Source organism: Macrobrachium rosenbergii, chromosome 56 (genome assembly GCF_040412425.1).
Source record: "Macrobrachium rosenbergii isolate ZJJX-2024 chromosome 56, ASM4041242v1, whole genome shotgun sequence".
In the NCBI taxonomy this organism is placed as follows: Eukaryota; Metazoa; Arthropoda; class Malacostraca; order Decapoda; family Palaemonidae; genus Macrobrachium; species Macrobrachium rosenbergii.
Window position 1 is genome coordinate 44,416,722 of NC_089796.1, and position 16,177 is coordinate 44,432,898.

At 38.2% G+C, this 16,177-nt stretch overlaps 1 protein-coding gene across 3 annotated transcripts in view; it reads left to right on the forward strand.

Annotated features, from left to right (window-relative positions):
- Positions 1–16,177, forward strand: part of LOC136836302 (ras-related protein ced-10-like) — a 383,808-nt gene that overhangs the window by 173,765 nt on the left and 193,866 nt on the right. For 2 of the 3 annotated variants that reach the window (XM_067100416.1, XM_067100418.1), the window contains one exon: positions 12,402–12,445. The gene's annotated coding sequence lies outside the window, so the exon portion shown is untranslated. Of the gene's footprint in view, positions 1–12,401; positions 12,645–16,177 lie in introns of all 3 variants that reach the window. The other variant, XM_067100417.1, reaches the window with a different exon arrangement.

A 16,177-nucleotide genomic window follows, 5' to 3' on the forward strand; every position in this document is an offset into this window, starting at 1 on the left:
AAACGTAGCGCGCGAAAAAGATTCTGCAAAGAAATGTGCAAAAAAAAAGAATTAGAATAACAGATAAAAGTCAAGCATTGTGCAAACTTATAAATGCCAGTGAAAATATATGTATGAAAAATGAAGAACTATAGCACAGAACTCTAAATACCATTGGAATCTCTATTTTGAACCTACGAGTACAGCGTGCCTAGCTTCTGTTTTGAGAGCTTTGCCTAATGGACTCGAACAGCGCACGCTACTAACTTCACTTTTGGCCCGCATAATCTGTTTTGGGTTTCTAATGTGGCGGAGGGTCCGGCTCACGTCGTTAATGATATCTGTATGCTGATCGGGGAGGGGGGGGGCGGTTTTGCTAGTTCAAACACATTGTTTAGAATCCCTTTATGGAAAGATATTTATTTTTGTCAATAGACGTGGCGAACTTTGAAGTAATCATTTATAGTTTCCTCTTTCTTTGTTACGAGTGTACATATTTACGTTTAGTCACTTTATGAGCTCTGGCTTTTCAAGGAAAACCATTGCCAGTAATGTCAAGAAACGTTTTTCTGCTTTCGATAAAGAAAATTTAAAAACTTTTTACTGCTGGTAAAAGGTGTATCAGAACCTTGTCAAAACCTCAATTCTGTTTTTGGTAAGGGAGGTGTCAAAACTATGTCCCTGTTAGTGAGTATACGTTGCAAAATCTAGTTTCTGTTGTTTCTGCCGAAATGTCAAATCTTACTTCTATTCTCGGTAAAGTAAATGTCAAAACTTTATTTTCTACTGAAATGTTAAAACCTTACTCTTATGTTATTGAGAAAATAGCTGTAAGCTCTTCTCTACTGCTTATCAATGAAATGTCAGAACCTTAATTCTGTTATTGAGAGAGTAAATATCAAAACCTTCCCTCTGCTTCTGATTAACGAAATATCAAAACCCTATTATTTTGTGTTAAATGCCAAAGCCTTATTTCTATTAAGGATTAAGCAAATATCAAAACCTAGTCGCTGCTGTTGATGACCGAAATGTCAGACCGTTATTTCTTGCTGAGGGAACAGCCAAAACTTAGCTGCTGTTGAGAACTAAATAGTAAAATCTGTTTTCTATCAGTGATAAGGAAATGTTAGAACCTTATTTCTGTTATTGACAAATGAGTATCTAAACATTATTTCTATTACTGATAAGGGAAAGGTGAAACCTTGTTTCTGCTATTGATAAGGGGAAAGTCAAAACCGTATTTCTACTGCTAATAAGGGAAATGTCAAACCTTATTTTTGCTGCTGTTAATGGAAAAAGTTCAAATCTTATTTCTACTGCTGATAAGGGAAAGGTCAAAGTTTTATTCCTCCTGCTAAGAGATTTTGTACTATTGCTAAGGGAAAGTCAAACCTTATGCTTACTGCTGTTGTTAATAAGGGAAAGGCTTAACCTTACTTTTACCGCTGATAAGGTAATGTCAAATATTTCTTGATCGATTAAAAAGGTCAAATCATTATTTCTATAACTGCCTACTGAAGATGGAAATGTAAAACCTTAATGCTGCTGTTAAGTGAAAACCTTAGTTCTATTTTTACTACTGAAAGGGGAACTATAAAGAAATTTTTAGAAATGAAGAAATAAATGTCAAAACTTTCTTTCTGGTTTTGCAAAAGGAATTTTCTTAACTAGAGGTCTACCGTTGATAAAGGAAAAGTCAACAAGAAATTTCAGTTGATGAAGAAAATATCAGCTTTCGTTTACTGATAAGGAAATGTCAAAATCTGGTTTAATCCTTTAATATAAAGGAATGTCGAATATGTTGTGTTCCTGCGACTAACCCCTTCCTTTCCCGGGGAGGCTCCTACCTCAGGAATTCACCTCTGTGCCACTTGCCCCTCTTATCTAGGGAGTTCATTCTCATCTCTTTCCCTCCCCCCACCCTCCTCGTCCTCCACCCAATCCTTGGGTTGATGAGGGCCAAAAGCAGATAGATATCCCAAATGCCAATGACGGATCTAGCAAATGGACGCTGTGCAAATTGGATGAGGCGAGATAAACGCGGGATGTGTTTGACAGCTTCCAGATCTGATCTCCCAAGGGTGTAGTGGATCCCGATGTCGAGAGGGGGCGGAGATAAAGGATCAAATACATGCTTGGGAAAACGATGCTGTAGGAACTGTGACACACTCTTACCAGTCGTGTAGAATCATGCACATGCACAGTACATGTACTGTATGTAGTAAGGACTTTACTTTTGAAAGGCGCTGTTCGAGGGCCTCCTAGCACAGAAGATTTTGTTTCCGTTTCGTTTTGACCACAAGGTTAAAAAATTATTCACAGAACGAGTAGAATAGCATATATGCACAACTACGAATTTGCTTAGAAAGTGCTACCACTCCCTTCTCTCTCTTTCTCTCTGATAATATACATGGATATTGTACGTTTGCATATCACAGAATGTGATGAACTAATTTAGTAGGTTTTTCTGGTCCCACATAACGTGTCCATTTTTTTTAAACAATAAGTATTATTTAAAGGAAAAATAGTCACTCAACTTGATAACGACGTTATTCTTATTGATTTAACCGGCCATTGTATGGATTTATAATATCCGGTGCATGGAGGCTTTCCTGGACACTAGTCAGGCAATTTTGGATACCAGTTCGTCAGGTGACTCATTTGTTTGTCTGTCGCTGTTCACCATTTTATTCTCCTACCCGTTACGCCGAGACCTAGGCCTACTCGAGTTGCGATGCAACCTTACAGATCCTGGCGATCAGCCACCCACAAACCGCCCCATCTCAAATCCCCAACAGTTCCCGCCTCGTCGACCACACGTACCAGCCCTCTTTTAATACCCCTCTTCTTTTATACATATTTATTCGCAGACAACTTCCAGTAAATTATGCAACTCGGGTTCATCCTTCACCTTTTTCTTTGGAGCCCTCTGCTTCTTGTCGTAGCCGCCCGTGCGCCTTTATGGGGATTTTCTGGGCCGTCAACTCCGGCTCATTGATCGATTTGTGTAGCGGTGGATGGGGAGGAGGCCTATCGCTCGCTACTCTTTCCGGCTGTAGGAGTAGGACTAGGACTAGGAGTAGGAGCAGCGGCTTATGCACCCAACACACTCTCCTCCTCATAGCTGGGATTTTGCAGTCTCTCTCTCTCTCTCTCTCTCTCTCTCTCTCTACCTCTCTCATATATATATATATATATATATATATATATATATATATATATATATATATATATATATATATATAATATATATATAAATGTATTATATATATATATATATATATATATATATATATATATATATATATATATATATATATATATAAAGAAAATAACAGTGAGAAATGTGGATGTTTACAGATCTGCAGCAATACGAAAGTTTGTCGTGCTCAAGGACGCAGAGTGCTTTGAGATAGCTTGGCAATGCATAACGAATGGAGGACAAAAGAATGATGAAAAAGAGTGCGAAATACAAACGCAGTGGATAGATAGAAAGGATCAATGAGGAACTGGGGAGCAGAGCAAGATAAAGGTAAATGGCACAGTGCGTCTGTGGGAGTTAGACGCTCTGATGATGAACTTTCTATGTAGGTGTACGAGGTGTAAAGCTCGAACTTGACTGCACAGGGTTTCATCCACAGTGGAATAATTGAATTATGAATGAGGTGGTGACGTGTTTGTTTTTGTTTTTCCTTTGGAGCCTCTCTCTCTCTCTCTCTCTCTCTCTCTCTCTCTCTCTCTCTCTCTCTCTCTCTCTCTCTCTCTCTCTCTCTCTATATATATATATATATATATATATATATATATATATATATATATTCCTCATTGATCCTTTCTATCTATCCACTGCGTTTGTATTTCTCACTCTTTTTCATCATTCTTTTGTCCTCCATTCGTTATGCATTGCCAAACTATCTCAAAGCACTCTGTGTCCTTGACCACGACAAACTTTCGTATTGCTGCAGAACTGTAAACATCCACATTTCTCACTGTTATTTCTTCTTTTGCCATAAATACTGAACTATGTGGTCTGTTCCTCTCAAGAGCTTCAGCTATTTGTTTTCATCGTATTCGTGTTCAGCTTCCACACTTCACTTTCATAAAGGAGAGTCATCTTAACCACTCTTCAGACATTCCCAACCTGGCTTCCCTTGATACTCAGTCATCCTCTTCCTTTCTTCGACCACCCAAATAAACAATCATTTTGTCATCTTCTTAGCTTCCATTTACCCTCATTAATATTGCACATGCTCACACTTAGTCTCACCTTTCATCTTTAGTAAACTTTACGAATTTTTACTAGTTTCTGTAGTTTCTCTCCACAATCTTCAATTTTTACTGTATCATTAGCAAGCATCAAACATGCCACACTGAATCATGGCTCATTTTCCTTTCCCGCTTCCTTGTACGTATGTCTAATTGTGTTTCTCTGACTTCTCGCTTCGCTCCATCCATAAAGATGTTAAGCAACAAGGGAGATAAGCACTCCCTCACATCCTTGTCTCTTACCCTTTTCTACATGAAAATCATAAACAGCTTTTAGGCTCATATTCCAAACAGCTTTTTTCTTTTCACATCTCGCATAACTGTTCCATAATAAAGTTGACTTACACACTGTTGCCCTTTCCTCAACCCACACTGTTCTTCCCTATCACTTCCACCGTCTGCATTGCATACTCAAACAGATTTCTGCCAGACACCATCCCCCTGGTATATTAAGTAACTTAATGCCCACATAAATAATACAGTCTTCTGTATCACTTCTAATGTTGTTCGTTGAATCAGTTATTCTGCTTGCCCATTGCTTTGAAACCTTTCCCTTATCCAGACATACCTTGCACACACTGGCTATTTATTTTATCATAATTTCCCAGAGGTATCGAGAATCTCGCTCATAATCCCATTAAGTCCTTATGTCATTTCCATCTTCAGCCTATCACTTACCCTCCGTATATTCTCAACAGTCACAATTATTGTCATATTTACTTTTAACCCTTTCTACCCCTGCATTGTTCAGCTCTCTCTCTTTCCTGCCTTCCACATTCAGCAAATCTTAAATATCCCCGCACCAGTGACTCAGGGCTACATTCACCTCAGACAGCATCTCTCCAGTTGTACCATACACTGTAAAATCCGCTTGCTCATTAATCCCTTTCTTTGTACTTAGCTCTCCTTAGAAAAAGTTTTTCTCCTTAAAGCTCTTGCTCACCTTCTCCCCCGTGTTTCCTTGCTTCTTTTTTTTTCCTCCCTCATTTTCCTCTTTGACTGCCCTACCTTCTGTATACCTGTTCTGCAATTCTACCTCAGATTGTACCCACAAATACCCTTGATTACCCCTATAACCCCTTCAAGGAATTAGATACTCCTCATCTACTTCCTCCGCCTTGAATCCCAGCCCACTGTCATCGATTTTCTCGTAAAGGATTCATCTCACTTCCTTACTGAACAATCTTGTCTTGACTACTTTTGCTCTCATATTGCTGTCAAGTTAGAGCGTAACTCAGTGCATTAAACACTTAATTTTGATCTAACCAGTATACTGTGAAGGTAATGTGTAATTTCGCCACCTTTGACGTATGGTGGGATGAATTCTTATGAAAAATGTATGATTATTGAATTCTTTTTCCATTTTATATTTTCAAACCAGTTTGGATTTCATCTGTGACCAAGTTTCATTGGTGGTAGATGTCTAAAGTTTTTGGTTCACAGAAGTTGGAACGTGTTCGTTCATCCTGTTTCTTAGTGTTTTAATTATTGATATTATTGACGACAAAATCACCACTGGTTTTATTGTTTTCTAATGCAAAAGTTAATGGTAAGATTACAGCTAAGTGTTGCATTTTCCCTTTTGACCTTTGTATATAATTTGTTAGAGTGGATTTTATTTCTCAGTGAACTGCTTACAGTATTATTATTATTATTATTATTATTATTATTATTATTATTATTATTATTATAAATTGGTAATTTTCATGCCGAAAGAACAAAGAGAGGTCATCATTTAGGTAACTTAATCCATTTAGTGAAAATTGATGAAAATTAGCCCAATTACTCAACATGGTTGCAAGAATTGCAACCTTGCAGTCATCTTTAAGGTCAGGATCTCACCTGTGTGTGTGCCGGTTCAGAGGAGCGTTTCATGTTTTTGGGTTTGTGTCGCAGAATAACAGAGGAATCGAGGGAATGTTGTGAATGCTGTTTGTATTGGCGCTTCGCTCAAAACGGATCCTCGTCTCTTACTGTTAGCTGTCGTTTGTTGGGTAGGAAAGAGGGAAAGAAAAAAAAGAGGGGATATTGGGACTCGATTGCCGTGATATGGAAAATGATATCTTTTCTGAAATGCACACAGGCAACAAGGTGCTCCGGTAATAGTTGTGAAGAAAACAGACTATTGAAACCTGATTCCCTTACCACGTGATGGTCAAGACGCTCGCAGAAATGCTTATATACGACAACTATATTATAGCTTGAGTCACATTAAGCGTCTAATGATTTCATCTCGCTGCCTTCAGGCGTGACGTTTGATCTTGGCTGAGATGCTTTCAGAATGCAGTGGTACAGAAGAGTGGTGTCTTAGTGCAGCCGGAGCATCCCAGCACTATTCCAGGGAGGAAAGTAAGAAAAACAAAGAACCCATGAATACTTTTCCTCGCAAGTTGTATTCCCGTAATTTTTTTCACGCATGCAAAATTTTGGTTTCTGTTTCATTTATTTTATGATATCTTGTTATGCAATCACTTTCTCTCTCCCCTTTCACAGCCTAAATTTCATAAATCAGCCAATCAAGAGGCCGCAAGATTTGTCGCTTCCTTCAGGGTGAAGCCCTTATCTTTTCTTTTCTCTCACTTTCATCGGGTCTGGGCCAGATAGGGGCATTAGGTTGTCTGCCCTTTTTGACCTTAACACTAAATACGAAGTCAAGTTTATCTTGATGTACTCACGATTTATCATTTCTTTCTTTCTATTTGCTAATCATTATACACTGACTGTCGCATGCCTAGTCCTCTTTCCATTTGTATGAATAGTTTGACCATTTAAATATTCCCACCATGAGTGTCTTCGCCTTATCTTTCTGAGCGTCGATTCTCAAAGGAAGCAATAAAAAGGGTTTTTAAAACGCAGACTATGTCTCCTGTACCATGGAAAGGGTTTTGAAAATCCTTTTCCATAGCAAAAGCATTTATTCTCCTTTATCTAAAAGCATCAAAATGTCGTTTAGAGCTTTTGACTTGATTGTGAAATTAAGGGAACTTAGGCTGACATCTATAACCCCTCGAGACTTTTTCTCCATTTGTGCGTGAGGAAAGGAGAGGGATCGGGTGTATGAGGGCCTTTCTCATTATGTCTTTGCCATTTTTAAAGAGTCGTGTATTCTCTACATTTCAGGGGATTAAGGGGCTCTCGTATTATGGGTCTGGTATTTTTATTGAAGGGCCATTTACTTCCGGTTGTTACGGAACGGCTTTCACATTGTTCCTTTGATGTTTTAGAGGGCCATTTATACCCGACGTTTATCGTGATGGAAGGAAATTCACGGGATATTTATTTCTGAAAAGGGAACCTTTACCTTAAGTTTAAGGTATCAGCGGGATGGAGGTACCGCAAAGTCTCTGGTGTTTCTCGCTGCGGCATTTATTATACAACTTAAGATTTTTGGGGGCCATTTTCGTTGTCATAATAGTTTTTAGAGGGCCGTTTATTTCTTGATTTTTAAGTATGCCACATTAATAATAATATTTTACATAATTTGCTTTGATGTCTCCTTGAGCGAATGATGTCTGTATGTACCCTTAGGGACCTCGAGCTTGAGTGTTGTATTCTCACTATTCATTGCTCTCGTTGGGAATATCATCGTCCTTTAGAGATGAGAATCTTCCATTTGTACATAGGTAATCTCTCTCTCTCTCTTTCTCTCTCTCTCTCTCTCTCTATTGTATATTTGCTATAGGGGTGTATTGCTGTTTCTCCCTATATTGAGTGTTAAACCACGGTAGCATCTAGAACTATTGAGTTCAGTCCGTTAGGGGTACGGATGGAAGGAGAGATAGAGTCGTTTCCCTTGACGAGTGTGCCTCAGATAAATAAACAAATTAATCCGATACTCTGCCAGCTCCACCCAGGAAATGTGGTTTGGCATTCAGTTTAAACGCTACAGAGTGACTGCCTAGTCGTGGAAGGGAGCCCCAGGCGTGTCGCTCTCTTTTCGATATACAAGGTTTTTTTTTTCAGTCTTTTTGTGGTGAAGGAAGTCGATGGCCCTTGGTGGGTTATGAGCGGGAAGGAAGCCATCCTAAGGTTGCAAGATCCACGGGCTTTCAATTTCCCCACCATAACTGGTAACAATTTTTTTACGCCATTGGAGGATATTTGAAAGTCTTGTTCACTGGGACGATATTTTTGCGAAGTGATTTTCGCATTTTTAAGCTTTTTAGAGTTGCAGTTTTCTTTTTATTATTGAGCTTTTAAGGTTTCTGGGGAATTGACCAATGTTAAGTGAAATAAAGGTGCTTCATGCTTTATATGTGATTTATAGGCGTTACTTGTGATCCCTTGAAACTAATTAGTTGGGTTAACTTCCAGCCAGTGTGATATTTAGGTGACGCTCTATCCAGAGATATTGTCAAGAGTTGTGCGGGATTTCATCTTACTGTTTCTCACGCTTTTTGCTCACTGAAAACTTCTTGCGTTCACTTCATGTTGAAGAGACGCCAGTTGGGCACGAGTGCTAAAATGGGATTCAGTCCCAGCAAAGAATTGTGTCAAGGGATTTACATCACAGGTAATGAAACTCTGACTCTGAAACAGATTCAGTTGAAATTGTTAAGGATCACAAACATGTTGGAGAAGTGAGAAGAACAGGCGTAGGTAATCTGAGCCTTTTGAAATGTTCCCTTACGCTTGTCCCAATGTCAGCAAACATTTCTGCATCTACGTATCGCTTAACTCATCGATGCACCTCGACAATTTACTAGGAAGGAGATTTCGAATCTCTTCTGAATCAGAAATTTTAGTTCGGTTTGTTCATTTACCTGTTAGCAGCGTTACGCAAAGGATTGAGTGGGTTTTTACGATGACTTTACCGAAGGGTAGGCATTGTGATAGGCCATAAGTGGGTAGATTTTGAGAGATCAGGGACCTGTCTTTCGACCGCGAGACGACTATTATCACGAGCCGCTTGCAGTATCCAGGACCCACCAAGTCTTAGTGGGTCCTGGAAGTATCGAAGCGGGCAAGGTCTATTTCGACGTGAACCCCGGCACTTAGTATCACTTAGCCCCGACGGAGTTTGTGGTGTCCGAATGCTCGTTTTTACCCGATGTATTGTGATTTAGCCATTCTTTAAAGTAACTCACTCTGATAGTGGTAATCAAATAGACTGAAAGTGCATATATAAGCTTAGCTGATTTATATTGTTTTATAGGCAATAAATCATATGACAATGAAACTGTATACAGAAGATATTATCGATTTGAGAATAAAACTGTAAGGGAATATTAGGAGTCATATAGCAAGATACAGAAATGAGACTATAAGGATAATTACGGATGTTCCTTATGTAGATGAGATGTTGGACATGTCCTTCGCGCAACTCCCTGGAGAAAATAGTACGTGGTAGCGTCAGCTGGGCTACTGTGGGTACCAGAAGAGTTGGAAGGCCCAGACTACTTGGATGAGAACTTGGGAAGAGATGCTGGAAATGAGTAGAGATTTGTACGAAATCAAGAACAGGAAAGGCATAAATGGCGGAATTTCAGAGTCCCTCTGCGTCGCGCGTCGTTGAGGCGTTGATGGGAATGATAGTGGACTAGCAGTAAAGTAGGTTTCCACATTCTCTATCTAAAACAGTGGTCAGTGTGAGGTTTTGTAGAGGTACATAACCACCACGTACACAGTTCACTGCATAGGTCAGCGGAGGCACAAGGAATTTTTTTTTTTTTTTTCCGGAAAATAGCCGGATGCTTTTCACCTTGTTAGATCAGTGCTGAGTTTCTTGCAAACCATTGAGCCTGAGGGGCTATATATATATATATAAATATATATATATATATATATATATATATATATATATATATATATATATATATATATATATATATATATAATATATATAATATATATAATATATATATATATATATATATATATATATATATATAATATATATATATATATATATATATATATATATATATATATATATATATATATATATATATATATATATATATATATATATATGTTTATTGTGTGTGTATGTGTATTCACATGTGCATTATGTATGTACACCACCAACGTATTTGTGAGTAGGCATGTAAAGGGAAGTGTGATAGCTTTGCGCCATCTGGCGCTGTTGTATTCCCTCCCGCGTAAGACTGATGCAAGATAAGACCAGACAGCCGATAAATTTGATAGAAAAATACTTCGTGTTCTGTCACACGAGATATGAGTAGATGGGACGAGACCGGGATGCGCTTCGACGGCATTCTTTCCCATCCCTCTCAACTTTTCATTCTGTTCCCTTCCTTCTAAACTTCTCTCGTTTTTCGTTTTATATTGTTCCCTAATTGACATTTTTGTGTTCATCATTGGCAGGCTTTTTTTTTTATTTTATTTTAACCTCTGTTCAAGATTTCCATTTTTTTTATCTGTTCTTTCATGGAAACTTAATTCCACAGTGTTCCAGTGATTTTTAGCGTTGAAGGTTTAGGAATACCTCTCTCTCTCTCTCTCTCTCTCTCTCTCTCTCTCTCTCTCTCTCTCTCTCCCCTGTAGTGGTGGCAATTCACCATACCAGTGTGACAGACAGAGGTAGTCACTATTTCACGCCATGATACCTAATTGGTTTTTCTCTTCGCTTCCGATTCCATATGACGATAAAAGGGCTGCTGTACCCACCGCATTTATGGGTGTTGGCGCTTCCCTTAGCAGAGAGAATGCGTCTCGAAAAAGTTATTATTTTTGCCTTTTGAATGTTTATCGCGGTAGCAATTTCGGTGGAATTTATTCGAGCGTTGAGGATAGTAAAAAATTCATTTTCTCCTAAAGTTGTCGGAGATGAAAATATAAGTTTATGGTTGTGTTATGGTCGGGTAATGAGTTTCTTGCCCGGCCTCGTAGGGCGATTCGAGAAATTTCGTATCGAAGTTGCACATAATGATATCTTAATGTGTATAATACAAGTTACTTACAGTATTGTATTAAATAATTTCCTTTAAAAAAAAGTACATCTAGGAAATAAGGTGCTGAGTAGACTGTGTTCATAGTCTAGAATGGTCGTGTATACCATAGAAATCTTAACCAAAGTCCTAACCATATACCATTTTGATTGGTGACCTCAACATATTGAACACATTTTTATTTATGTGGGTTTGTTATCATAACGTGAATTACAATAATTTCACGGCAACATGCATTTTTTTATACTATAACATTATCTGAGCTATGAACGCTTAAAAACGTCTAACAGTAAATGATTTAGTTTTGCACGGGTGTAAATTAGCAAAAAAAAAAAAAAAAAAAAAAACTTGTGTGCGGAGAAAGGTCTTTTTTCATAAATACATTTATTTCCTGTAACCTGGATGAAACTCGGGCAAGTGAAAGGTGTTTCAAACTTGAAACTGTAACGGAGGTATAATTTGCGAGTGGAGGGAACGATGTGCTTCGAAATCTATCGACCAAAACAAGTTGTTTCGGGAAAAGAATAAGACTCCTTCAATATTGTTTCGTTCTTCGCAGTCAGAACATTTATTGATGCCGTGTTTTATCTGTTGTGTTTGCTCTCTCTCTCTCTCTCTCTCTCTCTCTCTCTCTCTCTCTCTCTCTCTCTCTCTCTCTCTCTCTTATGGAAGTGTTCAAATGTACGATATCTATATTGTTGACAGGGAATCGAGACCAGGGTTTTTTTTGAGAATTCACTTCATAAATTTCCCTAGAAGATAGAGAGTTCGCAGAGTAAATAACGTATCCAAACATTTAGGAAAGAGGGAATTCAAGAATGCTATGTGATATATACAAATATACAGAAGTTCTAGTAATCGTAACTAGTTCTATATATATATATATATATATATATATATATATATATATATATATATATATATATATATATATATATATATAATATATATATATATATATATATATATATATATATATATATATATATATATATATATAATGCTTACTTGCATATTCCCCGCTCTTATTCAAAATTGTAGTGGCAAGCGTATCCAAAATATATTAGGAAATTAAAAATTTGATAAGCATTTCGGTCTAACATCAAAGAACCCGCATATTGTTGAAAAATAAAGAAATCTCCCCATAGAATCATTCATTTCAATGCTATTTGCAGTTATTCCTTCTTTCCCGTTATTGATCCCTTTTGAACTTCGTTATGTTACCTTTTCTCTTCTTCTTTTCAGGAAGTGGTGGAAGCCAGAGTCTGCACCCACGGGCACAAAGATGCGTAAGTCAATTTTTGAGTTGGCCCCGGCTTATTAATTAGGGTCTGGCAACCTGGAATGGGGAGAAACGGGCTGATTGATTGATTTATGACTCGACTGACTGGAATCTGCCATCTTTCCGCTAGTTATGGGTTTCTAATACCCTAAGGAAGGGAACGAAGTCTTTGATAAGAGAGACAGAGTTGACGGAAGAGGAGGGTTGTAAGTTATTTCCTGTTTATTACTGATGGAATTGGATAAATTGGAAAGACTGCAGGATTTGCTAGATTCCTAAAAAAATTGTCGTTTTGTTCGTAATGTACATAGAATGCTGCAGTAAGGTCTAACTTTATAACACAGAGAGAGAGAGAGAGAGAGACAGAGAGAGAGAGAGAGAGAGAGAGAGTTCACAGAAGTTCGGCGAGTTCTGAGTAAAGAAAAAACTTAAGTAAAAACGGAATAAACCTCCATGTAACTTGATAACTGTCCGTTCTAGACAAGTAAAAGAAATGGGCAGCGCACGAATGAGTGTCTTGTTGAGAGAGAGAGAGAGAGAGAGAGAGAGAGAGAGAGAGAGAGAGAGAGAGAGAGAGAGAGAAACTATGACAAATGCCATGGTAAAGTGAATTCCCGAAGGATTTCTGTGGCAGGATTTTATTGTAACTCGTTACATGCATGCAATTGACTACTTTTCTATTTATGCATGATTGTGATAGTGCTTAATTATTTGATGATTTAATCAATCTGGAACGTATCCACTAAATGAGGGAGCAACGAAAGCTAGCAATGGACCATTTTGTTAATAAGCATATAAACTAAGGTATTTATGTTCATGTAACAAAAGACTAAGGTCGTTATACATTTATTGAGTAACGAAGAAAATATTGATTGTTTCTTTCCCATTTCTCTGCCTCTTGAAAATGACCTGCAACCAATTAGCAGTACAAACCGACGACGATGGGCTTGCGGCTTTGGGCATTAATCAAAAATCCCAATTATGCTCATAGGGTTTTTTTTTATCATGGGTTTCTCTGCGTAATGAGCTCAGAATTGCGCAGTCCATAAAGGTGTCATATATGATTATTGTTGACAGTGTACACATATTCGTGTGGATGAAGCAAAACTGGCTCCCGTCTTGCCAAGAAAGTTACCACAGACAAAAATGTCTCTATAAGAAAAAAGTCGACAAATAAACTTTTTCCAATTTAAAATTTCTTAGTTTTTTTTTTTACTTTGCGTGGAATTATTGTGCTGTTCTTTTTAGTTCTTCTAATTTGGTTTCCACCTAAAATGGTAAAATAGAAAACCGAACTCTCATAGGAAAATAAATTATTTGAGTTCCTTTGCTACCTCATTTGGATGCAACAACAATTCTCCTCCATTTTCAGTGACATTTTACTCAACTCCATTAAAAAAGAGCCGCCTGATATTAAGTGGATTTACAAGGCAAATGAGCGAATTAAATCGTATCGTGTTCTATCTGAAAATTTCTCTCTCTCTCTCTCTCTCTCTCTCTCTCTCTCTCTCTCTCTCTCTCTCTCTCTCTCTCTCTCTCCATAAAGTTCGTGTGTGTTTGGTTGGTAATCAGGAGAGATTAGGCCTAAGTCATTGTGAAATCCTCGAAGTGCCAACACGTAATTAAAATCGGTGTGTGTTTTTACTTTTCGCGGGACCGTTTATATTTTCTCCCAAAGTCAAAAGGATTTTATTGACTGGTGTTTCTAAAACCTTTTATTTTCCCCAGTGCAATAAATTGTTGGAATTAATGAAGCAATAAGAGGAATTCAACTGTAAACAGTGTGGTGTGGATTTGCTACGGCAATTTGGTTCACCAGCTGACAGTCATATTTTGAAGGATATTTAATCCAAGAGAAGGTCTACCCATATTATGACTTTTTATTGACGGGGAGGTGGGCAGAGCGGTGTTTCTGCAGAAAATAGGTGTTGCTTTCGAGCTTATATTCTTCATCATGAAAGTATTATTTGTCTAATTTTAAAGGTTCGTCTTCGTAGTGTAGAAAATCGTCATGGCTAAAAGTTTAAGAATAACGAGCGATATTAGCTTAAGAAATAACTATAATTCCTCTCAATGCGTGGAGGTATAAACAACTAATACGAGGCCTACCTAGAAAAATCATGAACGTTTTCCACTTTCCAGGTTGAAGTTTCTTTCTGTCGGATCTAGATTAGATGTAAGGTCATTGCCAAAATGGATTCAGTTGATTCTGAGTCTGCTACCGTCTTCACATGTTTGTGGAAATCCTTGGCTACATCGCTACCCAAATATTTGGAACTGAACTCTGACTGATGGTGAAGCTGTCTGTCTCGAAATGTCGTGAAAATGTAACTACAAGATTTTTTCCCTTCTTTTTGTGTTTGTGTTCTGGGACTGGGTTGTAGACCAAGACGGTAACATTATTAAAGGAAAGCAAAAGAACAGGGGAACGCCTGTTTCAGCTACCCTTACTTGGATCCCACCGAAGATGATTCTTTAAGTTTGGCAGAAATGTGTTCGGTTATGTCGTATCATTAAAAGAACCTCGCAGGTCGTTGATTACAATTTGGACTCGCCTTCATGAATGTTTTTTTTAACCAGTTCTTTTGAAATATTGCATAGTCCTGGCGGAAGTCTTACCTGCAGCTGTGTAAGTTGGTCAGATTTCCTAACGGACACCTCACCTTTTTGAAACCTTTCCGAAAAGAGGCATCGTTTTTGTGTCTTGTTGACTTTTCGTTTTTAGGTCGATGTTGACGACACGATTTCTTTTTCTCGACAAATCAAACGCGTCAGCCTCTCAGTCCACTGAATGATTGCGAGGGAAAGGAAATTGTGACCAGAAAGAAAATACAAACAAACTAAAAGATTCTAAAAAAAGACTTATGTTTGAGAGGTTAGAATGAAAAATGTTTATTATCAATTGAGAATGGTGTGCAGCGGACCTCTTGAATGCAAGGTCATATTGACCTAACGATGAAATTGCTCTGGATGACCTTTTAACTTTAGGAAGGCCTTGTTTGTCTTTGTACCTGGCCTTCGTGCTGAAATGCCTATCATTTCAGTCGTGTTGAAACAAAGGTGTATTGACGCCATTGTTATCAAAGATGAAAGTTTGAGAACGTTTGTAGAACTAAAGAAAAAAACGTACGGCACGATAAATTCAGGAATTTATAAATTCACGGCGAAGCGTTGTTTTTGTTTCTTTCAGGGCAGAATATTGCAACGGATTTTTGTGTAGTCCAGAATTTTTCCGGAACGCCTTTTCCTCTCCTAAAAGGCTGGAGTGAGCAACGTCCGGTGACCGAGAGAGACAGAGAGAGAGAAAAGGGGATTTTACTTTCGGCACTGGAAAAGTTGCTTGTGTTGTGGTGGTCGTAAGATGCTAATTCTCCACCAGAATCCACCGGTCCCCCATCTGCTTCCCCGCCCCCACAAGGTGCCCCCCACCAACAACCCTCTAACCCCTGAGTGATCTCAGTGGATGGTCTAGAAAGATGTCCGTAGGAACTTCGGAAAATATTCCCTCCCAAAAGGCGCTCAAAACTTGTCTCCTCTACGAGAACCCGAGTGCATCAGTGATCACATAATATGCTTTCACCTCAGCTTGGCTTCCTCAACTATCGGCAACTAAAAAATACAGTCACAAAATGTGTTATTTCACGGCCATGCATACCTGCATACAAATAAGCACACTTGGCCTTGTGTGAATAGAAACACACCGACACTTATAATGTGCACCGACCTATACCATAAGTGT